At 31.9% G+C, this 24479-nt stretch overlaps 2 long non-coding RNA genes across 2 annotated transcripts in view; one reads left to right on the top strand and one right to left on the bottom strand.

Moving 5' to 3' along the window:
* LOC146993566 (uncharacterized) overlaps positions 1–24479 on the bottom strand; it is a 117141-nt gene that overhangs the window by 7220 nt on the left and 85442 nt on the right. Inside the window, exon 3 of the long non-coding RNA XR_015044331.1 lies at positions 14516–14825. This is a non-coding gene — a long non-coding RNA (uncharacterized LOC146993566). The remainder of the gene's footprint in view (positions 1–14515; positions 14826–24479) is intronic.
* LOC146993567 (uncharacterized) overlaps positions 24377–24479 on the top strand; it is a 62979-nt gene continuing 62876 nt past the window's right edge. Inside the window, exon 1 of the long non-coding RNA XR_015044332.1 lies at positions 24377–24460. This is a non-coding gene — a long non-coding RNA (uncharacterized LOC146993567). The remainder of the gene's footprint in view (positions 24461–24479) is intronic.

Raw genomic sequence — 24479 nt, 5'->3', positions numbered from 1 at the left:
ATTTATTTATTTTTTTTCTAATTTTTATTTTATTTATTTTTTCTTTATTTATTTTATTTTTATTTTTATTTTATTTTATTTTATTTTTCTATTAAGGTTTTGTGTGTTAACGTTATTTATTAAATATTACATTCTCAACAATCACGGCACATAAAATTCCATTTAACAGCAAAATCACAAAATTTTTAGAAACAGCATATCTTCAAAATTTAAGATAGATACTCTCTGGCGCTGGAGATAAAAATGTTTTTTCCCGCACAGTTTTGCCACTGCTTGCTTTGAAATCGTTGAGTTTGTAAATCAAAAATTCATTAAAGCTTTAGAAGATATGAAATAAATAATAAAAAATATATAACGACATTCTATGAAAATAATGAATACTTTTAATTAGACAGAGCATGAATTAAATGTATGTTTATTATTTATGTCAATCCTATTCAAAATTAAGAGACGAGTATTTTTAAAATATGCTTCTTTCAGACCCCTTGATTTGTTATTCCGCAACAGACAGATTAAATTTGAAAGATAAATATCTAACATTTTGCCGAACTGCAGCAGAGTCGAATGAAAAGTAAAAGGATACATTTAGTGATACGACTCAAAATCCCATTCCGAGACAAATAGCCTTTCTGGTCTAATAAAGAAAGCAAAGCTTTAAAATAAAATAAAAAGTAGTTTAATATTTAATAATTTTTAGTTCCTCTTTAATATTAAATCATTTTAATATGTTAAAATGTATTTTATATCAATAAAAATAAAGTATAAAAAAATTAAATCTAAAAAAACCTCAGATTCTTAACAGTTGACCAGACAATTGTTTTAAACTTAATTATGATTTATCATAGATTATTAATAGAAGTGGCCTGTGGAATAACGAAATATTTTATAGGATAATAGATGAATATACATTTAAACTACATGAAAACTATATATATTATATATATTGTATATTCTGTATGGTTGAAAATTGAAGAAATATATATAACGTCATTCTATAAAAATACTTAATGTTCTTAATTATATATATCATGAATTAAATAATTTTTTATTTAAATTAATCATATAAAATTTTTTAAAATAACTCTCTTTAAAACTGCATCTGTTGCTTTTAATTAGCTTAGTTTATAAGGTATTTCTCCCGCCTTCTTAGCTTGCCTTCGTGGTGTAGTGGTCTGCATGCTGGACGCGTATTCTAGAGGTCCGCGGTTCGATTCCCGGTGAAGGTGTTGCTTATTTTTCATCTCTTCAGCTTTAAAAAAAAAAAAAAAAAAAAAAAGGTGGTGGATGATGGTTTTCCACACCCAGGATTTGGCGGTTGGGTTCCCTAAAAAACCCAATCGCCCTTTAAAAGGAGGTGTATATAAGGTATTTCTTCCGCCTTCTTAGCGTGCCTTCGTGGTATAGTGGTCTGCAGGCTGGGCGCGTATTCCAGAGGTCCTCGGTTCGATTTCCGGCGAAGGCGTTGCTCATTTTTCATCTCTTACGCTTCGAAAATACCTAATGTCTCTACAAGTTTGTTAATCGACCACAGACAGCTTGAACCTGAAAGATAAATATCTTGTATTTTGTAGAATGACAACAAACTCGATTGAAAAGATGTATTTGCTTTAGATGCTATTTTAAGTGAACCAACACAAAATCACGTTTCTATAACATTTTGGACTACAACATTTCAACAGTTAAAATCTTCATGCTCTTTGTAAATTATTAAAATTCTATGTAAGAATGCAGTTAAAGTTAACGTTTCATAAAATGGTCATTTTTAAGTTCAATATCAATTATTTTTATCAAAAACCACTACTTAGAATATAATTTAGTCCATATGTACTTAAAAATATATCTTGTTCGCAACCAGGGACTTCTCATACATAATTAAAATATAAGCACAATGCAGAAATATCGTACATATTTATATGTAGTACATATATAATAAAGTAAAATATAAAGCAAAAACATTAAATTCGAAAAAAAAAAACATTAAATATTCTCCAAAAACTTTAAATTTATAAAATTACAATAGATATTAACAAAGATACTGATTAGAGTTTTGTTAAGTATTTTGTTCGAAAGTATCGAAGTAGGATTTCGTGTGCATATTATTTTCAATGTATATACAGAAAGCGGGATTTAGCTTCAGTTCTTCTTCTTCCCCCCTTTTTTTTAATGATGATGATTTAAAGTTTAAAATACTGAGCTAATAGTAATACAAATGCGATTATAAGTGCGAATTAACCGTAGTTACAGACGGATAATTATCACAGGAAAAGAAATAATACAAAACTAAAATAAATAAATATATTGTTAAATTAGTAAGTGTACTGCTAAAATAGAAATATTAGGAGTTTCTTCCAACATACATTAAATATTGAGTACGAAAATCCAGTAAAACAAAGTACGCGTGATTATAATGTTGAAATGAGAATGGTAAATTTGTCTTAAAACTGCATAAATTTGGGTTCAGATAACGTTGCTTAATGATAGATACTTGTGTAGCATAATTAATTTATGTTTTCCTTTCTTTTTATTTTCTTATACTAAATAAAAGAAGTACCGTAATCCCCAAAATTTTCAGCTATAAGGAAATATACATTTTGACCGCCCTCGTATCCATTTGAAGGATGTTTTTCCGTGACATCTCTACGTACGGACAGACTAAAGGACTCTTTCTTTCAAAAACTGATTGTAAATAGATTTAAAATGGATTTAAAAGAGATTTTTTCGTGACGCCCGTTCATACATACATATGTATCTCACATAACTCAAAAACAAGTAAGCGTAGAATTTTGAAAATTTTGTGTATGGGACTGCTATAGCATCTAGTTGTGCGCCTCTCTTATTCGTTGCAGTCGACAGCGCCAAACACACACACATATATGTATATCCAAGCTGTCAACCGGCTCGGTAAGTTGTTTTTTTATTCTTATATGATGTTTAATTGTGAATTTTGCTTTAAATTCACTGAATTGTGTTGTTCGTATGTTTCGGTTAAGGTTTTTATACCTTTAGTTAATCTGCATGCAATACTTGTAGAATTATCAACATTTTAAAAACCTAACGAAGCCAGCATTTGCTTACATTTGAAACTCTTAGGAGAGTAGTGAATTACGTCAATTGGTGAGCCAACTGCAGAAATGTTTTTGCCTAGTAGAACCAAAGGTTTCAATTTTGTGCACCGAAAAATCCATCTTCCAGCCCATTGGCTGAGTTGCTTGTTTTTTGCGTAGAAACTAATTTTGATTGTAAAAATTGTTTTTTAAACTGTTTTTAACTGTGTTCGATGTTCTATGTTTTTCTGTATTTTATCATTTTTAATGAAGCTGTGTTAAGCTTTTATGTATTTTTTGTCTTGCCGCGAAGTGAGAATTGAATGCTTCCAAAAAAATCCTCATCTTCTCACTTAAACTAAAAGTCTACAACTCCAGACACACACAAGAAGTAAAACGGAACTAAATTATGTCTTTTGTTACAGCTAAAATTTAAGTATATATGTATATCACACGCTAATTGCGGAGTCTTAGAAACGCAAGCACTTAATGTAAAACCCCAACAAATAGCTTATGCTTAATTAATCGGAAACCAGCTATCCAAAACTTCTAGCTCTAATCAAAAATCTAACAAACCAAATTTTAAAAAAATTGTAAAAACCAAACAGGATTACAGGAGGATGACTCATGAAATAACCTGCTTTTTGGCGCCTTACTAAAACCGTCATCCTTAAACTACAAATTCTTTCGCTATTTAAATTCCATTTAATTTGCATGCTAGCAAAGACCGACGGAAGAAGTACTCGCAGGAAAGAATTAATATAATTAACATGATAGTTAATATTAATTTCACATCCTTCTTACTGCTAAGTGTAAATCGTCTATATGCATGCGTATATTGAAAGAAAATAATGTTTCTTGAAAAATAACATAACTAACAACAAAATTACAAATTCTGGGATATTCTATGCATGATTTCGTGAACATCAACAAGTTTTTTATGGGCAACAGTGATCAGGTTTAAGTTTGCCGTTATGGTCAATTACTTTTCCTGTGAGGTGCTGATCTTTTGATAGCTGTGAGCTCATGAAGATGTAAATGATCATTAAAAAAGATTCTGCATAATGAGAGTAACAAATTATTCCGTGGTTGTAAAAGATACTTAATAAATTTATTTAAATTTATCATGTAGAAAATGGGACAAGTTAAGTAACAAATAGCTCTCTAAATGAGAGATACTGTTTGTTCATGATTCATTTTAGCACACAGCAGTTTTCATCGACCTGGATGAAAATATTAAATTTCACTCAGCTTCCTTATATCCTTTTAATTTCAGTCCGAAACTAGAGGTTGAATAGACATTTGTTAAGTAATGGTTTCCATCTTGAGCACTTTTAAATTTATGCTAAGATATATCTTCCTTCAACACTGATTTATGACCATGCTGCGTAAACGCATGGGTGCGCTGGTTTACGTAAGTTTATATAGCTTACGTGAGCGCGCATGCTGATACATATACTAGTTCCTGATTTCTGTGATTCCAGCTATGCGACTTGCACCTACACATACAGCAATTTTAGTTTTTCCAGCTTTCAGAATTAAAACCTGTCCAAATAGTAAACTAGGTTTTTCCGTATTCTCTAAAGTCGCATAGTCTGAAAAACCTTCATATACGAATCAATACTTCCCAGAATTCTCTTTTCTTTTAAAATCTCTTATATATAAAAGTAAAGTTCAGAAGTTTAAAAAGGAAAGAAAGGGAAAAAAAAAAAAAAAAAAAAAACTAAAAGTCCCAGCAAAAATTTATACGAGTTTGATTTTACCCTCCACTGCATTTTTGTTCCTGCTTCTTGTTTTTATCCTTCTTTAAGAGTGAAGGTATTTTTATTCGATTTTACTTGCGTCGCAGATTTTTCCAGAAAGAAAGAAAGAAAAGAAAAGAAAAAGGAAAGCTTTTGTGTTCGAAACAGAGATTTTTTTCCCCTTCTTCTTCGGTTATGCATTTTCTCTTTTCCCCCGTCTTCGGCTGATATTTCTTTGGTTATTTTACGGGAAGCTTTCATTGGGTGGACTTTTATCGGAGCTGAGCTTTTAGAGCGGCCGTCCACTAAATCAATAAGGCCTGGCCTTTACCACTACCAGAAAGTTGAAAAAAGTGCAGATATATATGTATAAACACATACGCACATGGAGTGAGGGAGTTCGAACTAGTAATCGATGCAGCAAATTCATTATCGTGTGGTGTTCCTAGCCCGTTATGTGGGAGGGTATAGAGGGATAGTAGCACCAATTGCATGAAGATATTTACTGTAATAGAAATCATCAGAATTTTCCGGTGATAAAATTTAAACACACTCGGTAACCTACAATGAAAGCTAGCATTCAAAAGAGAAAAACCGTTTTCTTGTATCACTTGCGTAAGTAAGTTTCTACGTTTTTATACTTGTTCAGCAAAAAGAATTACAAATTTGGTAGAACTATTTGAGGACAAAAATACATGAATCGCAAACAAAGTCTAATGATATATCTGCTTGTACCATGATCTGGGAATTAACAACGAATAGAATTCTAAGTTTTTGAAGAGTTATTATCTTATATAATATGCTACGTAATACCACAGTATACGGGATACAGGTATAGTGCAAAATCATTTAAGATGTGAAATATTAATGGAAGTGCAATTCAATCATTTTGACCTTACAAAATGTAAACAAAGTAGCATAATTGTATATCAAAATCATTTATAATATTTATTGTACGAACAGAAATTTATATGCAAAACAAAGATCGCAGTACATCAGATATAAGTTATGGAGCACAATAAACTAAAAATCACAATTTAAAGTTTTACCAAACAATCTATTTAGCTTCGAGTAATTTACTTCCCATTTATAAATAATAAAAAGCACAAAATATGGTAAATGACTTTTTTTATTATTAATGGCTAGTTTTTCTTCGATTTCTCTAAATTTCATCAGCTACTAGCAGGTAATCCCGCCTGATGAGCGGGCTATGGCCAAAGCAGTATTTATAATTCCTATGCATCGAAAAACTGAAAATAAAATGAAAGATTAATTTAATGTACTGTATACAAAGTTGTTAGCTGGAACCAATGCATAATTTATGAGTTTTGTGTACACCTGAAAAGAAAGTGCATAAAAACTTTCAGAATTAGGGATATCAGTTCATTCTTTCCAAGTAACAACCAATTCGTAAATAATTTCTTGTTGCCAAGCCAGGAAACAAAAATTTTGGATACTTCAGGTTAATACGAATTAGTCATGACTTAAATTTAATGTAATATGACAACTTTTTCTCAATATCAATAAAAAAGTTAACTTGGCAATAACATATCGTATCAGTTATCTCAATCTGAGACAAAAAAGTTGCCAACATCAGCTATTTATTTAGGTTACAGCCGAAAACATCGCGGCAGAAACATCGCAGACGAAAATGTCGCGGAGAAAACAACGCAAGGCGAAAAGGTCGTGCTACAAAACATCGTGGGAGAAAACATCGCAAAGAGAAAACGTCGCAGTTCTAAAACATCGTGGTACAAAACATCGTCGTCGAAAATAAAGCGGTTCAAAAACATCGCAGTTTAAAAAACATCGTCGTCGAAAATATCGTGATAAAAAATAAAGTATCTACAAATCATCGCATGACGATAACATCGCAGACATGCATTTTTCAGGCATGCGTTAATAAGTGTAAATGGATATTCCCATAATGATTTGTGAGCGCAAGATGGAAAGAAGGATAATTTTTACTTTCATATTTTTTATTAATTAATAAATTTTTGCTGAGAAAATAAAAAGGAAACTTAAGCATAAAAAATTAATGCAACTTATAGCACTTAATAGAATTTTAAACCGACATAGTTAACTAACAAAGGCCATTAATAAATCATTTTTATAAAGTTTTTACTGGTAATATTTCATGAAAAGTATGATCTATAAGTTACATTTAATTTTCTATGCTTAAGTTTCCTTCTTACGTTTTCAGCAAAAATTTATTAGTTAATAAAATATGTGAAAGTAAAATTTATCCTTCTTTACACCTTGTGCTCACAAATCATTATGGGAATATACATTTACAATTATTAAAACCTGAAAAAAGCATGTCTGCGATGTTATCATCATGCGATGATTTGTAGATACTTTATTTTTACCACGATATTTTCGACGACGATGTTTTTAAACTGCGATGTTTTTGAACCGCTTTATTTTCGAAGACGATGTTTTGTACCACGATGTTTTAGAACTGCGATGTTTTCTCTTTGCGATGTTTTCTCCCACGATGTTATGTAGCACGACGTTTTCGCCTTGCGTTGTTTTCTCCCCGACGTTTTCGTCCGCGATGTTTTTGCCACGATGTTATCGGCGGACACCATTTATTTAAAATGTTGACTTTAACGAAGAATTTTCGACATACAATAACGTCACATGAAATCGCGTTTTCTAGGAAATTTTCTAGGACTATACAAGAAATTTTTAAAATATTAAGGACAGAAAGTGAAAATAGGTATTGAAAGTTAAACTGATATACAAGGAGACGATTTTCTCTCAGATATTTAAGAATTGAATTCGAGAAAAATACATCTTCAGAATTGGCAGAAAATAGTATTTTGTCAAGAGCATTAGCAAGAATTTTAATATTGGTCATTTTATAATTAATATATGAGAAAATAAAATCTTTATTTAACTTATTAATAAAATGATGTGGCTGCCTTCTGCAGCAGAAAATTATATGCTGCATAAATAACTTGGCTAAAAACAAGATTTCATTTTCTAGATCCAGAAAATAGAACAAAATATTTTTTCCCCTCCTTCAGTTAGATATAAAGCCAAAAATATCTAAGCATTTAAAAATATGAAATTTCAAGCTGCCTGACAGTTAATCTACTAATCTATCTATGTGTTTTCTAAAATTACATTTATAATTATTATTCGTAAGTAAATTATTTATTTACAATTATTCCTTTATAGGTACTTTTAAATTTAATTTTCGGATTTTTCTTGAAACTGGCATGCACTTACGGTGTTCGTCCTGGAATTTAAAGTTGATTAATTTAGTATTTACTATTGATTATTCTAATAAAATTAAGAATTTTGAAATTAGGGATTATTCTAACCAAATGAAATTTGACATGAGAATTTGAACGAAAGGTATTTTGAACTAGAGCTCTGATATTTCTTAAGATTTTACAAATATCGAATGCCTGATGAGTAACATATTTTAGAAAACAAATTTTACATTAAAGCCATGAAAATTAATTTTGCACTTTTGAAATTATAGTCTGGATGCTGATAATTAGACTCGCTTCTTTTCATTAAATTCTGACAATCAGAAGCAAAAGCATTTCAAATTTAAATCCTCCATAAAAAAAGAGAGGGGGGAAAGAGCTTTCTCAAACACTATCAGCAAAATGCCCGCAATGCTTCTGTAGTAGGATGCGCGTCATCTCGACTGGGCATGCAGGTCAAAATCATTTCCAACCTCCCTCTAATGACTGCGCAGAGGAACATGCCTCCCCTATGCCATCACTCTCTTTGCTTGTCCACGAACAACTTGGTGTTTTGCTAAGTGGAAAGCAGAGGAAATGAAGAAGATATTTTTCCCTCTTTCATGGGTAGGGAGACAAGAAAGATAAGCTTAGAAGTCGTGAAATGGAATGTACTGGAAGATAACGGAACTCGGGGATGGGGGATAGAGAAAAGTGCATTATTCGACTTCGTCTGAGAGAGGTCATATATTATTTAACTCTAGAAAAAATTCCTTTCAGAAAAAAGATGCAGTTCTGGAATGCTTTTAATTCCTAATACACTCATTATGTTCAATATTATTTTTAATGCTGTTTGCTAATGATATCAATACATCTATTTTGGTATCTTTCTGTTTTAGCGAAAAAAAATTACTCAATTACTTCACGGAACTTCAGAATACTGGACTGAAAAAACTAATAGAATTCTTTATCAAGGAAGAGGTTGGAAGTTTAAGGGAGCAATATAAGTGCATCATGCAGAGAAGCAAAGATGGAAGTCCAATCCATTCTATACGACTGAGTATAAATTCACTGGTATTAATTTTGGTATTACTAAAATAAGTTAGTGAATTAAAAATAAAACTGAGTATGCGTATGGATTAACTTTCGGAGATTATTTTGATATATCTACGAACGTAATTTTTTTCTGCTAGCTTGTGCTCGTATATTGGCTTAATTGAACTATATCTTTCAAAAGGTCTAGTTTACAACTGTATAGATATGCTCATGGGACCGTTTTAAAAAGTAACGGATATTTCTGCATTTAATTAATCCACATAACAAAGATCCACTTTCGGATATAAGTAGCGTTACATGCTTACTTTGTGCCTTGTTTTCGTTTAAATAATCATACGGGAATCGATCTAAGATATTAAGGTATTAAAACAAGCTGAGAGTAATAAATAGCGCAAAAAAATGCATCAGATAGCCCTAGAACTGGAAATTAATTAGTTCTATATTTGTTCATGAAGTATTATATGAAATGCAAAATAGGTAATTGGATTTTTGAATACAAACACAGAAAATACCTTCTTTTTCAGATTTCATAAATAAAATGGCCGAAAGTTTCCGTTCTTTGAAGTAGTCCTCATTCCATGACACATAGCATTTGCTTTTATTTGATCATGAGAAAGTCTGTTCCTAGCTACCAGCTGGTACATGACCATGTTCCTATTGTTATTTTCTAATATTTGGTCAATTATGAGTTAGATTAATAATTTTACTGCTTATATTCATAGGAGCGACACTGCCTAAACTTGGAAATGCATAGCACCGACATAGGATGGCATCAACAGGGCGTAGAATCGGCACCGGTAAAGGATAAACACCCACATCCAGTCGACACTAGTTAATGGCAGTTAAATGGCATTTTCAACCCGTACAGATTTTCCCAGGCGTGAATCGACATTGCAGTTGATAAATTTCGGCATGCCATCGAAGCGGCATACAATTGGCACAAATATAAGAATGATATTGCGTAGAATCAATTGCATGAAACAAAAGTCTTACTAACCAAAACTTATAATTACTTAGTATAATCAAAACTTATAATTACTGGAACAATTTGATAAGAGAGACAAAATAATCATGAGCGATAGAATTTGGTTGAATAATTATTTGGGGAGAGGGTTATCTGCTAATCAGACACCAGTATAACATTGGAGCGAAGTTTTCAGCTGTCGTGTCGACCATGGGCGGACAGAAAACTGCGTAGAGTCGACGTTGCATAGGTCCGCTGTTCTCCTATGTCCAACATCGACACGATAAAATAGAAATTTTGATAATGATGTAATAATAAATAAGAGGATTAATGCACATTTGTTCGTTTTCATACAGCTGTCAATGACATACGATCTGTATTACTTAGGTTCGAATAGGCTCAGCATCTGTACGACGTACAAAAGACACTACGCAGTGCACATTGCATAATGTAGCCGAGGATTATAATTATTGGCAACATACAGCCAAGAAGGAAGGAATTTGGTTAAATTATTTTTAGGGCACCTACATAGGATCGCCACCGGCAAAACCGGTTTTTGAACTGCCTTTGACCCTGTGCCGGAGGTATTTAAGCAAAGTTTACACTGCTAAGACAACCACTCTGAGTTAACCAATGAGAGTCAAAGTAAACCTCGTCGTCAATTCCGTTTACAATGAATGATGTCAAACTGTTGGAAGTTTGTTTTCATTCTGCTACTGTCTATTACTATATGGGGTGTCCATAAACATATGCATACATTTTTCATACTGGGTGTGGCAGGGGAACTTCCTTATTTGAAACACGCGCCATCTAGTGACATTTATTCCGAGAAGGGTGGGATGGCGCTCATTGATAAGAGCGGTGTCTAGAGTTTTTTGTCATGTTGTTTTAGTGCCGATCATGTAACAGACGAGACAGAAGCGCTCGTTCGCCGTGGAGTCGTACTTTTCAACGTACTGCATTTTCGTCCATATAAGGTGGCAGTGGTGCAAAAACTTAAGCCACGCGATTTTCTTTCCCGAAAAAATGCATGCGAAGCCGTTCTTGACAATATACCTCATGAAGCCCTTGTGTTCTTTAGCCATGAGGCTCATTTTCATCTTTCCGACTGCGTGAATAAACAAAACATATGCGATACTGAAGTGGTAGGAATCCCTGAGAACTGCATGAGCAGCCCCTCCATACAGAACGTGTGACTGTTTGGTGTGCATTGTCCAGAATAGGCATCATTGGACCATGGTTTTTTGAAGAGCATTTTCCTGGACGCTTTATCTCCTTAAGGGGCGATCTTCAGTGGCCAGAGCGCTCGTCTGATTTAGCCCCGCATGATTTCTTTTGTGGGGCTATCTGAAATCTCTATCGTCTAAAGACTCTTGTTCAACTGAAGAACAATATTTAAGCTGCTATGAACAACATACCCGTTGATATGCTGGTAAAAGTGGAAAGAAACATTAAAATTCGACTATCTCAATGTATTGACCAGAACAGAGGCCACCTTAATGATATTATTTTTAAACCATAATAAAAAAAACTTTAAGAGTCTCTCGATAACTTGGAAAAATATTAAACTGATATCGCTTATACTATTTGTGTTATTCCTTTTAAAATAAAGCAGTTTCCGTACCGCACCCTGTGCAAGCATATACAGTACTTTTTTCATTAAAAAATATATTTCTTTTTGAATGCAAAACATAGCTTACATAAAACCTCGCTTCCAGGTTATGTGTAATCATCATGATAGGCGAGGTTCTAATCTACACTTGCTACACCCTCTTCATTGGCTAATTTCGAGCGATTTTCCTACCAGAGTAGAGTTTGATTATACGCTGCCGGAAGAAAGGTTGCAGGTTGTATACGGTGATGGCCTTGTTTCGTATTCCCAACTAAAAAAGGTTACTATAAAGAGATGGGAATTACTACAAATGGAAAGAAAATATGAATTCAAAGACTGTAGAGTACCAGCAGACGATGATTTATTATAAAATTTCTTTGTTCAAATCGGTTTTCATTACACGAAGTTTTTGACATTATTTACCTTGGAGGGATGCCTTTGGCGAAGGAATTTTAAAAGGGAACGAAATCGTTGTTTTGCATCCTTACAAAGCCCACAATTAAATTATGAGAATAAATGTTACACATGTGCAATTAAAAGAGTAGCTTCAAATATTTTAAATGAGTAAGACACTGTAGAAAATCTACAGCTGAAATTTTCAGTCAACAGTTGGTGCAAGAAGAGCGAAAATGTTATTAAATAAAATATGGTAATAAAATTAAATTAAAGACATTTAATTCTGTCTTACAATTACCGTTTATTCTCAAGAAAAATATAAAGTCGTTTATAAGTCTAAATGTAGTAATGCCTTCATTTCAATACCAGTACAAGTTGAAAGCTATTGCATTTGACAATAGTAAAGCAAGAGTGACATTATTTACCTTAGGTTTCAAAAATGTTATAGCATATGAAATGAACTTATTGTTCTAGAAATCCAATAATAATATGTGTATGAAATGCAAGCCATTTCTCTCTCTCTTTCATATTTCAAATTCATAGCAGCAACAAGAAATTTAAAAAGATTTAAGTACCAGAATTGTACTGTAAAATAGGTCTGAATCGGTAACCCTAAAAATAAATCATTTTCAAAGACTTATAAGGAAGTATTTATTAGATAGCTCTTGTTTAAAATTGGGACTGAAACCTTCAAAACTATACAAATTCATACATAAGGTATCCAAGGACTTGGCCAGCGACTGACGCTGTCCCTTGTTTCTTTGTCACAAAAAGTCCGTAAACCTCATATGGTTTTAATTCAATCGAAAGATTAGTAATAACAGTTATAAAAATGTATGCCTGTGAGGCACTAATTCCTCTAAAAGTAAATAAAAAAACTGTTAACAATTTGAATAAACTGTACAAAAAGTAAATTGTGCAAATTATTTTAACTTTATTTATTTTAAATGAGTAAGACACTGTAGAAAATCTACAGTTGAAATTTTCAGTCAACAGCTGGTGCAAGAAGAGCGAAAATGTTATTAAATTAAGAAGAGCGAAAATGTTAAGTTAAAATAAGGTAAGAAAAATGTCTTGAAACGTAATGTATTTGAATCTTGCCATAAAAGTCTTTAACCTTCTATTTTAAATTGCCAGTATATATCGTTTCCTCTATAAAAATTAAATAAAAAATATAAAAGAAATTTTTTAAACCTTTAAATGTTTTCAAAAGTAATATTATTTTCGAAAATCACGGGTTCAGAAATGAGGCGTTTAGTTTTCACGAAAACAAGTCTGACAATGGTTAGTTGAAAAAATGTAGTTTTCTATCTGAAAATTTCTGCGCCCAAGCTTATTTGGATAAAGAGAATTCTGTTGCAACAAACAGAAAAATTTCTTCAAGTTCATGAAGAAATTAAGGAAAACAGCCAGAATGAAGCATTTGGGGTCAACCGGGATTTGAACTCGGAACCTCTCACATCCAAAATGAGAAACATACCCCCAGAACGCCGAGCTATCTATGATGCCTCCACAAGATTCGAACAAATTCAGACGCTGTCACAAAAAACATAAATTTTGATACATTGAAACAATAATCTTTAAAGTTGTACAGGTCTTAAACCAGCTCTAAAAATAAGAACTCTTTGTATTTTTAGAGCTGTAGAATAATTCTTATTATAATTAATGCCTACTGCTATTTTCTAACTAATTTAAGATAATTAGCAATCTTTACAAGCTATGGCGGTGGTTGCAATATAAACGTATTTTATCAACAAGGTGGTTGTAATATAAACGTATTCCTTCCCCGATAGTGCAAATACCAGCGGCCGTTCAATACTGGTAGTTCCAGCATACATTTGATTCCACCCAAATAGGCTAACTGAATAGGCGTTTTCGTAGTTTTTCCTGTATTTAATGTGTATGCGAGACGGTTTCCCTTAGAAAGTCCTCCACGAAGGCATCCCTCCTCTTAGGCAAATAGCGCCCTAGTGTGCTTTACCATAATCAACTAAACCAACCAAATTAGTGCAAATATCAGTAAAATACTATTTGTTACCACAAAATTTCGAAATATTAATTACATTTGGTTTTAATAAGTATTTGGGGACCTACTAATTTATTTTTCAGAAATTAAAAATAATCTTACATAAATGATTTTTTATATTTATGCAGTGAGAAATCAGGTCTGTGTGCATAAGTAATATTTTACTCTCTTTTATAGTAAAATGAAACGGGGTAGTTCGTAGAAGAGAAAACTGAGTTCCTCGAAAATTTTCCGTAAATTCCGTAATTTTGTTGGTATCCATAATTTTAAGTATATTTTTGATGATTCTTGCATTAAAAATGCTTTTTCATTAAGTTAAATACTTATTTATAAGCTTGATGTTAATCCAGTATAGCATGGATAAAACTGCGTAAGAATTATACTAGTATGCTATGGATGCTGCATAATGTAGGACAGCTCATAATCTAGAAAGAAATTATTTGATAAAATTATTTTTATGTAGGGTACTTACACATTATTGATATCGGCATGGAACTAATGCTAATGCATAGCGTCGAAATTGATTATTGAGCTGCACTCTGGGTCCTCGGCTGGCAAAGAGGCTGTCGGTTGTATGCAATGTTAGTCTCGTGCCGCATTTGTGGTGTTGACTCTATGCCGTTTTGCATAATTTTACTGTATCTACTGCACTCTCTTCTAGGCCGCTGCATAACTCATACGAGTTTGTGTCATCTCAGGCTTGATTAGTGTGGTGAAGATGACGGCTACCCATTTCTTTCCATCCTTGGATTATAGCTGAGGCAGAAGTGTAGAATCGCTAGCTGCAAAGATAGTAAAGATGAGACACAAGGGGAGACATTAAATACCGAAACAGAATGCAGTTCGAGCCCAGTAAAAAAAAAAAAAAAATTGTTGCGCCACCTAAATTATAGTTCATCTTGCGATACGTAAGTAACTTGTAGAAATTATATTATGGAACAGAATAGAGCTTAATTGCAAAATTATTGGTTTAACGTCATTATTTACAGAACTACAACGAAATAGCAATATGCAATAGAAACAATATAAAATAACTGTAGATTTAATCTGAGTTTTCATTAGTGGAATTTGCCATTGGTTTTAGAATGAATGATATTTATAACAAATGCGTCTTTATTTGTTTTCCTTAGACCAGCGTTTCTCAAACTTTTGTCCTCAAAGCCTGCTCTTGTGACCCTCCTAGATTTAAAAAAAAAAAAAAGACTCCCACACACAAACAAAAAAGGTCAAATTACTCGTAATTGAGTATACCTACTATAGCTGAAAATCTCGGAGTTTGGAAATTATTCATGGCAACCATATATCACCTTTTTTATCCCAAGGACAACATTTTATGAATTTATTACCAGTTGCCCTACCTAAGGACTTTCCAAGCAACAAAAGTGGGATTTAAAACACTATGATTGTGCTGGTTTTCGCCATTGTTTCTCTTCATGTCCGGCGACGCTCTGCACGTTAATAGTGAAAACGGAATATAGCAAACTGCACAACTATGCTAGAAAAATTGTAATTCAGTTTGCTTCAACGTAACTCTGTGAGAAAGGGTTGTCATTGCTAACTCAGATAAAAACAGAAATGAATGTGTGCCAATCTCAGATTCAGGCTTACTAACATACATCCAAACATAAAACAGCCGTGTAAGAATCGGCAGGCTCATCAATCTCATTCGTATAAATACCCACATTTATGTAATATTACATATTTAAAACGAATACAAATTTTCTCTTATTAACTTAATTTACATTGATATAGAATTAAATGAACTTTAATTAACTGTATTTAAAAAATATAAGGATACTGATTATAAAAATAAAATTTAAAAAAATTGCTTACAAGCTGGAAAGAATGAAATGGTCCGAGCGGTAAAGTCGCTGAACACTGGTAGTTCGGTCCGAGGTTCGAATCCCGCGAACGGGCAGGCTGTATGTGCGTTTTCGTAGTTTTCCCATGTGTAACATGTATACGAGCCAGTGTACCTTAGAAAGTCCTCCACGAAGACATCCTTCCCTTTAGGCAGATAGCCCTCGAGGCTTTGCCGTAATTAAATCACCTAACCATAACTATATAAGTACTACTTAGTTCTATATTTGAATATGCACAGATAATTCATGAGAGAAATCATTTATATTGAAAGTTTTCGGTTAACTTGAACCACTTTGATTTCCTATATTCTGGCTTTCGTCTTATTTAATTAGGGCATTTTTGTTAGAAACTGGTTTTTAATTCTGACAGTTTACCAACCGATAAACAAAGGTAAATATGCCGAAAAATCTAGCAATAAATTTTTATGAAATGGAAAAAATAAATGTAAATAATAATTAAATTATACGATTGTACTTTATTTTAAAACTGACTACAGTGAATCTTTTCATTACGACTTATTCTATAATACGACCACCTCTGAACATGACTATTTTTTCTAAGAATATAAGTAAACATCTATATCGAATACCATAATATTATTCTCTACCATTTCTTATCCCAGCCATTGCTAACATATACATATTAAGGCAAGTCAACAAAACACCTAATTTCATTACAAAAGATGCATTAAGAAATTCAAAGATTCACCCCGTTGAGCTCAAAAACAATAACTACAATTAGGAAGATGTACTGCAGATGCTTTGTGATTGGCAATAAATTGTCAATTTCAGCTGCAATCTTTTGCCTTTCATTTTAATTTCTCATCTTTAACATCAGAAAAAGATGTAAAAACAAGCTCTGAATTGAGTATTTTATATACAAAGATAAGGAAATTAAATAAATTTGAGCTTTAATTTTACAGATTATACGTCCAAAGGGGCGTTTTATTAACATTTTGTGTGTTACCTTTATTTATTAAATATCATGTTCTTCGCCCTTAAATCATAAAATTTAGTTCAAGAGCAATATCGCAAAATAATTTTAAATTGAGCATGTCTTTGGAATTTCCGATACGCAGCCTCACGTCCTGGAGATAAAAATGTTTTTCTGTACAACGTTGCCATTTCTCGCTTTGAAATCGTTTAGTTCTTTAATCAAATATTCGTTGAAATGTTACAAAATACGAAATCGATAATAAAACAAATTTCAAATTCAAATTAGGGCTTCCACATTCCTATATTCTATGGAAGATTACCTTAGTCAAATTTTGATGGCTCTAGGTACCGTTGTTTTATCACAATGCGAGAAACATATATACATTTATGAAGATTCTTCATTGTTTAACTTCTTCAAATATAATACAGGGCGATAATATTTGGTGGCAACGGTTTGAAAACTGAGGCAGCCTTTTAAAGGTTTCAACGCAAAATCGCGAAACGAAAACAATAGTCCTTCAGGACAAATTGCCCCTTTGGACTAAAAATATTAAATTTAAAAATAAATCGGAAATGGAGATTAAAATACCCAAAATGAGGCAGAAATCTTGCACATACAGCAAAATAAATAAATAAATAAATAAAAATTTTAAGTGATGTGGACGCCACATGACTTCCTTGTATGACCTATTAAATTACACACAATTTTGCTGCATTTCATTTAAACTTATTTCATCAAATATCATTAGAGATATTTTGTATTTCTCATTCAATTCTCACTTCGTGGGAAAGCAGAAATAAGTAAAAACTCAAAACATCTTCATATAAAATTGTAAAATAGAGAAAAACACCAAATACAGTTAAAACATTTAAAAAACAATTTCGATAATTAAAATTAGAGTTAAGCAAAATGACTGTTAAATTTAGAAATTTTATCTAATAAGATAAAATTCATACTGTTGAATCAACAAACAAATCAAAAGACGTAAAATGTTTTCCTAACTTTTTCAGTTCCAGCTACACATAGCAAGTAATCATAAAAGTATACACGTAAAATACATGCACATGGATATGCATATCGGGAATCAAAAATTTAAGGCTACTCCTTAATTGTTTTCTTAATTATCCCGAAGAAATGTGGCCGTACTTCTAAAGGTAACAGATGTTGGTTGCATTAGAGTGAACCATCCCACTCTCTCCCTTTACTCGTCTCTCGGTGCTTTTAATTAAATTCAAGCAGAATTATGAGACTGAAGTTTAACAACTCCTTGTAAGCGGGGCGAGAAAGATTTGTATTCAGGCGAACTTCTCCCTCTTAGTTAACCCTCCCTGGCTTTTAATTTTTTGGTTTTCCCCTCACGTCTGTGGGGAGCGCATTCCGGGAGAGGCGAGAACATTTCACGCGCTCCTTCCTTCTAACCCCATTCGGAACACGTATCCTCGAAAAGTTTTCTTATTATCCCGAAAGAGTAATCGATGCAGAAAATGCATTACGCCGGGCTCCCCCTTTCTGTCCAGTAACGCTCGGCTGCTTCTCATCAGGCTTTACTGGATTATAACTGGGAGGCCCGCTTCCAATAAAACACCAGTATCGACCAACAGGATCGACATTCATAAACTGAATGAACCCGGATCGATATCCACAGCTGCAAATTTAGAGAAAGATAAGGCCGAGGTGAAACCGAGCTGATCGCACCCTTGGCGAAGGTGTTGCTCAAGAATTTTATGCCTGCCCTCAATATTTCACTCTTACTCGAAGAGAGAGTTTTTATTTATTATTTTTTAACTTAAGATTAGCACTTTCAATCTTTCGAAATTCTGGGTTGTTTCTTTATGAATTATGCGAGCTGTGTGACGTAATTTCGTAAATTAAAAAAAGAAAAAAGAAAGAAATAGAAAGAAAAAAATCTGAAAGGTTTCAGATTTTAAATTACATCCAAAAGGGCTTGGCTTCTTTTTAACATTTTGTGTGTTACTGTTATTTATTAAACATCATGTTCTTCGCACTTAAAACATAAAATTCAATTCAACAGCAATATCGCCAAATAATTTTAAAATGAGCATAGTTTTACAATTTCCAATACACAGTCTCGCGCCCTGGAGATAAAAATATTTTTTCTGTACAACGCCGCTTTGAAATCCTTGAGTTTGTTAATCAAAAATTCGTTAAAATTTTATGAAATTGATAATAAAACAAATTTCAAATTTGGGCCTCCAGATGCCCATATTCGCAGGAGGATTCGTTATTAAAAACTGGATGGCTCTATGTACCGTTATTTTATCACAGTGCTAGAAACATATATACATTTATGCAGATTCTTCAATATTTAATTTCTTTAAATATAATAGAGAGCGATAATATGTGGTGGCAACAATTTGAAAAGTGGAACAACGCTTGTAGTGAATCAACGCAAAATGCCAAAACGAAATTAATAGTCCTTCCGGGCAAATTGCCCTTTTAGACTAAAAAGAAAAGAAATATTTTTTTAAATAGTTGGTGATTTTTCTTTTTTTAGATTTCATTTTCATGATCAGAAAAAAAGTTTTCGTTTCCAAGCATTGAAATATAATGCCTTACAATTTAAAATCATCAATTTTACGAATCCTGATGAAATTTTTTCAAATGTACAGATGCTGCTTTTAAATATAAAAATTTTAAAACAACGTTAAATTTATCAGTTAATTATCAATTTAACGAATTTTCCTGGATTTTCTTAAGTCTACGCGTACTGCTTTCAAATACGCAAATTTTTAAGCGAGGATAAATTTATAAGTTAATTATCAATGCAATGAATCCTTATGCATTCTTAAATATGCATTTACTGCTTTTAAATACACAAATTTTAAAAAAATGGTAAATCGTTCATTCAATTTTTTTTAATTTAATAAATCCTGGTGGATTTTCGTAAGCTTGCGCCTACTGCTTTCAAACGCTCAAATTTTTAAATAAGAATAGATTTATCAGTATTTTAGTGATTATAGTAATTTTCTAATAAACATAATCTTTTTATAATCTCGTTTATTCGAAAACTTTCTTTCACTAGAAAATTACTTTTTATTATAGAATCTTCATTTACTGCTTTCAAACAGGGAAATGTTTAAAGAAGATTAATGTATAAAATTACTATTAATCAAAATCCTCCATATTTACAGCTTTTAAATATGTATATTTTTAAGTAAGGTTAGTTTTATCAATGAACTGCCAACTTTTAAGCCAGTGCAAATGTTTAAATGTATACGACTTAATACATTTACTAAATTTATACTTAGCGTTGCTCTAACATACGTATGTTGACACAAAAAAAAGTTTTTTTCAAATAACATGCCAGATTTTTTTTTTCATATTTCGATTCTATGACTTAAATTATGCCGGAAAACAAAATTTCGTAGAATTCGGTATGAAATTTAAGCAGCAAGTCGGAAATTTACTTTGACGCTCTTTTTTTATTTTGTGCCAAAAATGATTCATTAGGAGAATTTCTATGACTTAAATTATGCCGGAAAACAAAATTTCGTAGAATCTGGTATGAAATTTAAGCAGCAAGTCGGAAATTTACTTTGACGCTCTTTTTTTACTTTGTGCCAAAAATGATTCATTAGGAGAATTTCTCAGTTTACGGCAACTTATTTCACTTTCCTTTTTCATTCTGTTTGAGCAGAAAAAAAGCGATAGTTTTTCTTTCTTGCATATATTTTTACTATCTATTATATTTAAATTATTTTATCTTTTTCTATTATATTTTAAATTTTTCTATGTATAACTTTTATTTTAATTAGTTATTTTTAGATATTGTATCTTCTTAGAATTTTATTTAAATTATTTGAGTTGCACGGTTCAATTGTAGTTCTTCAAACAGGTATTTTAAATATTTCTATTTGTTCATTTGCATTGTATACATAAAGCATATTTATTCATATATATATAAATGTAAATATATGATATATAATATAATATATATAGAGATATAATTACAAAACAATTCTTTTGAAAACAAAACATAAACATGCCAAGTTATTTTGGCGCATTAAGCCTCAGAAAAATTATCATTAAAGACATAAAGTAAGAAATTTAGAAAGATTTTTTCAATTTTCATTTCGCGCCGTCAATCTAGCAATACTGTCAAGTTAAAAATTTCCGTTTAAAAACTTTATTAATATTAGACAATGCTCCAAGACACGCAGAATCTCTACAGAGTTTATACCTTGAAATCAATACTGTGCTTCTCCCAATACTACCTGCCTCATACAGCCAATGGAACAAATAGTAATAGTTACGTTTAAATGATATTATTTGAAGCGAATAATGAATCAGGCCATCAGGGCAACTGACAGGGAAGGTGGACCTACATTAAGAGATTTTTGGAAGAATGCTTAGATCGATAACTATACTTACGAAACTTGTATTTGTCTTCTTCAATAAAAAGTTATAAGGATTACATATTACATTAAAATTATATTCATTCATATATATTCAACCAGTTAATAACATTAATATTTAGATTTATTTAGATTATTTTTACAGAAACCGAAAAAAAAAAAAAAAAAAAAAAAGGAAATTTTTATTAATTCCCAACTTTAACAAATTTTCAACTTGCATTGATTTGTGTCATAACTTTAATGGTGTTTGTATTATTATTAAATTATCAAAAATTATGTTCATATTTTGACATATTTCTTAGTTGAAAATTTTGAAATATGCGAAGGAATAACATTGATAATTAAACTTTGGATTCTTTAAACATATTTTAATATCTTTATTTTTAAAATTTTGAAAGCATCTCTTACACGATGATACATAAAAGAAGAAATGTTCCAAAAGTACATGAATGTTTTAATTTCAAAAAGCACTCTAGTAAAAGTAACAACATTAGCATTTTCCGAACTTAAGAAATGTAAATGAGAGTTGATACAAAACGTTAAAAGCTCACTTACAAATTCTGCAGTACTTCCGCTTTTAGAAGTATCGCCTTTTCCCTTCAAAAGCCGTTTGTGTGATGCAACCTAAAAGCATAAAGTTTTCTGTCATTTTCTTCTTCCCTTCTTTCTTTCCCTAGGAAGCAAATGTTATTATGTCTGAGCCATGCTGTTTGGTCACGAGCCAGCTTCTAAATGACAACCGTCTTTAAATGAATCTCAGAATCCATCATAATTTGAATATTTATTCAAACATGCAAATAAATTCTTATATTTCACAAAATTGCATTTCCATATTTGAAGAAGCACAACAAGCATAAATCTGGGATGAAATATAATGTCTGTTCAAAAAATTTTCTGACCTTTTAAAAACGCGCCAAAACGATTTCACAGTAATGTCTTATACATCGCATTGTACAACATTAATGTTTTCATGATCTTTCTTCATTTCATATTTAATTTACGATTAGTCATCAGATTCAACCATTTTGTTTAAACTTTTGTTGTATGAATTCTGTGATTTTCAAAGTGAAACACATTCGTGAACAGCGTATTAGCTTAAAATTTTGCTTTAATTTTGATAGCCAATTTACCAAGACTCATCAGCTGCTGAAAAAAAAAAAAGCTTATGATGGCCATTGCTGTACGCAATGTTGTTAATAGTTTAGGTTGTATTAAGATGGCCGACAATCGACCTTTTCAGAGAATCCCTTGATCTAAGTTGGCGAAATTCATGCAGCTCAAATTCGTGAAAACGTACATTCAAACTGATGACTTACAGTTCAAGAATTCCCTGATGGTTGAAGAATTTCAATTGAATAGTGTCATCATATTTGGACTGATAAATTAAAAATGCGTAAAAATGCTTCAAAATTTGCCCATGTTTGCTAACCGAGATTCAGGAAAAAACTCGCCAAGAACATAATTTACCGTCGAGATTACAATTCGCCAAGAACTTTTTAATTGCGTAAATGAGGTTGAAGATTTCATGAAAAGAATAATCACTAGTGATGAAGCATAGGTTTAGACTAACAATGAAAGGGAAAAAAATTCCCAGCACCGGAAAAAAACAGATAGATTAGACTGAAGGTCAAAATCATCTGGATTGTCTTTTTTAACATTAAGATCGGACATAAGATGAATCTAGTGGATCATTACTATCCAGCTTTTACCAGAAGGACAAACAGTGAATCATTGGCATTATTTTGAACTGTTGAGACGATTAAGCGAAAACATTCGGAGAAAACGACTCGAACTCAAAGGAAAACAAACCTTGGTTTCTCAAATTACAATAATGCACATTAGGTACCTTTTTTTAATTTTTTGGATTTTGTGCCAACCATGCTTCCTCAGTCTTCCTACTCTGATCCCGTAGATTATTTTTCTTTTTCCCAAAACTGAAATTAACTCCGAAATGACGAGAACAGTCCATGAGATAAATGAAAATTTGCAAATAGAATTGCGCGTGATCTTAAAAGAAGCTTACCAAAAATTACTACACAAAGCGCAGGTGTTCGCCGAAAACATTGCGGAAAAAATATCGCGGACCAAAAGGTCATAGAGGAAAGAACGCAAGGAGGGGAGGGATTGTCGTATGAGACATCGTGGGTGAAAAAAGGGGCAAGGAAAAACATCGCCATTTTAAAACAATGTGGCATAATAATCAGCTGGTTAGTGTAACCACTCGCTCAATCACTTAAAAATATGTGAAAATAAGTGCTAAATTTTTTTTCATTATACTTATTTTTTACCAATTTCTTTACTTTTCTCCTTCTTTAGTATGTAATTAGTTAAAAGCACTATCGCATCTGTATGTAAAATGAGTGCTAAATCGAAATAGGATCGGTCTGGAATCCCAAATACGGCATATATGTTTGTGATTGTGAAATGAGAATACTTAAAAATACATCGATCCGAAAGCTTCCTTGAAAACTGGATACTAAAAGAATGAGGATATGAGACTCTCAGGTTTCCGAAATGATGTCATTTAAAAACTATGCTGAAGTTTACAAAACTAATCCACGTGGTTCCGTCAAAATTGAATTTTCCAATCCCATAAAGTATGTTTTGATGTTCCAAGATGCTAGACATTCTCCCATTTCTTATAATATATTGCCAGTTTTATAAAACTCACATACAAAATAATTGTTCTCACTTTTGCCTTCATATGGATCAGTTTGCGTTCATAAAACTTAAAAGCACGAATAGTTTCGGAAGACTGCAGAAATCATACAAACAAATATTACATAAAATTTTATATATGACTACAATGATTCCATTTTTAAATATTTCTCTTATCCATAAAGTGGATCTATAACTGAAGTATAAAATCGATAATATCGATCTGACAACTCACCAAATCAATATTATCACTTTCATTTTTTCTTTTTAGTGCTCTCTTTATTTCTGATATTTTCCTTCTTCTCTTCTTCTACACATTTATTTCGTCTACCTCGATTAAAGATAACTTTCATAACTTGCAGCTGAAACACCGTTCAGAGCAACTAGAAGTTTTCCTGTTTATTTAGCTGTCCATTGGTTGGAAATGCGTTTGCCATAACCAACCTCTGGATAGAGACGAACCATCCCGTGACATTTTATGTTTCAAGTCAGATGAATAAGTCTTTGATAACAAGATGGGCGGCAGATAGGAAAAGCTTTTAGAACCGCTCTCAATGACAGAGGGTAAAAGAAGTGGGCAGAAGGTGATAGCATTTTGCTCTT

Source organism: Stegodyphus dumicola, chromosome 12 (assembly GCF_044657685.1).
Source record: "Stegodyphus dumicola isolate Sdum_Otavi_A_Nest chromosome 12, ASM4465768v1".
Lineage (NCBI taxonomy): Eukaryota > Metazoa > Arthropoda > Arachnida > Araneae > Eresidae > Stegodyphus > Stegodyphus dumicola.
The sequence above is the reverse complement of the archived record's forward strand: the minus strand, read 5'-3'. Positions and strand labels throughout refer to the sequence as shown.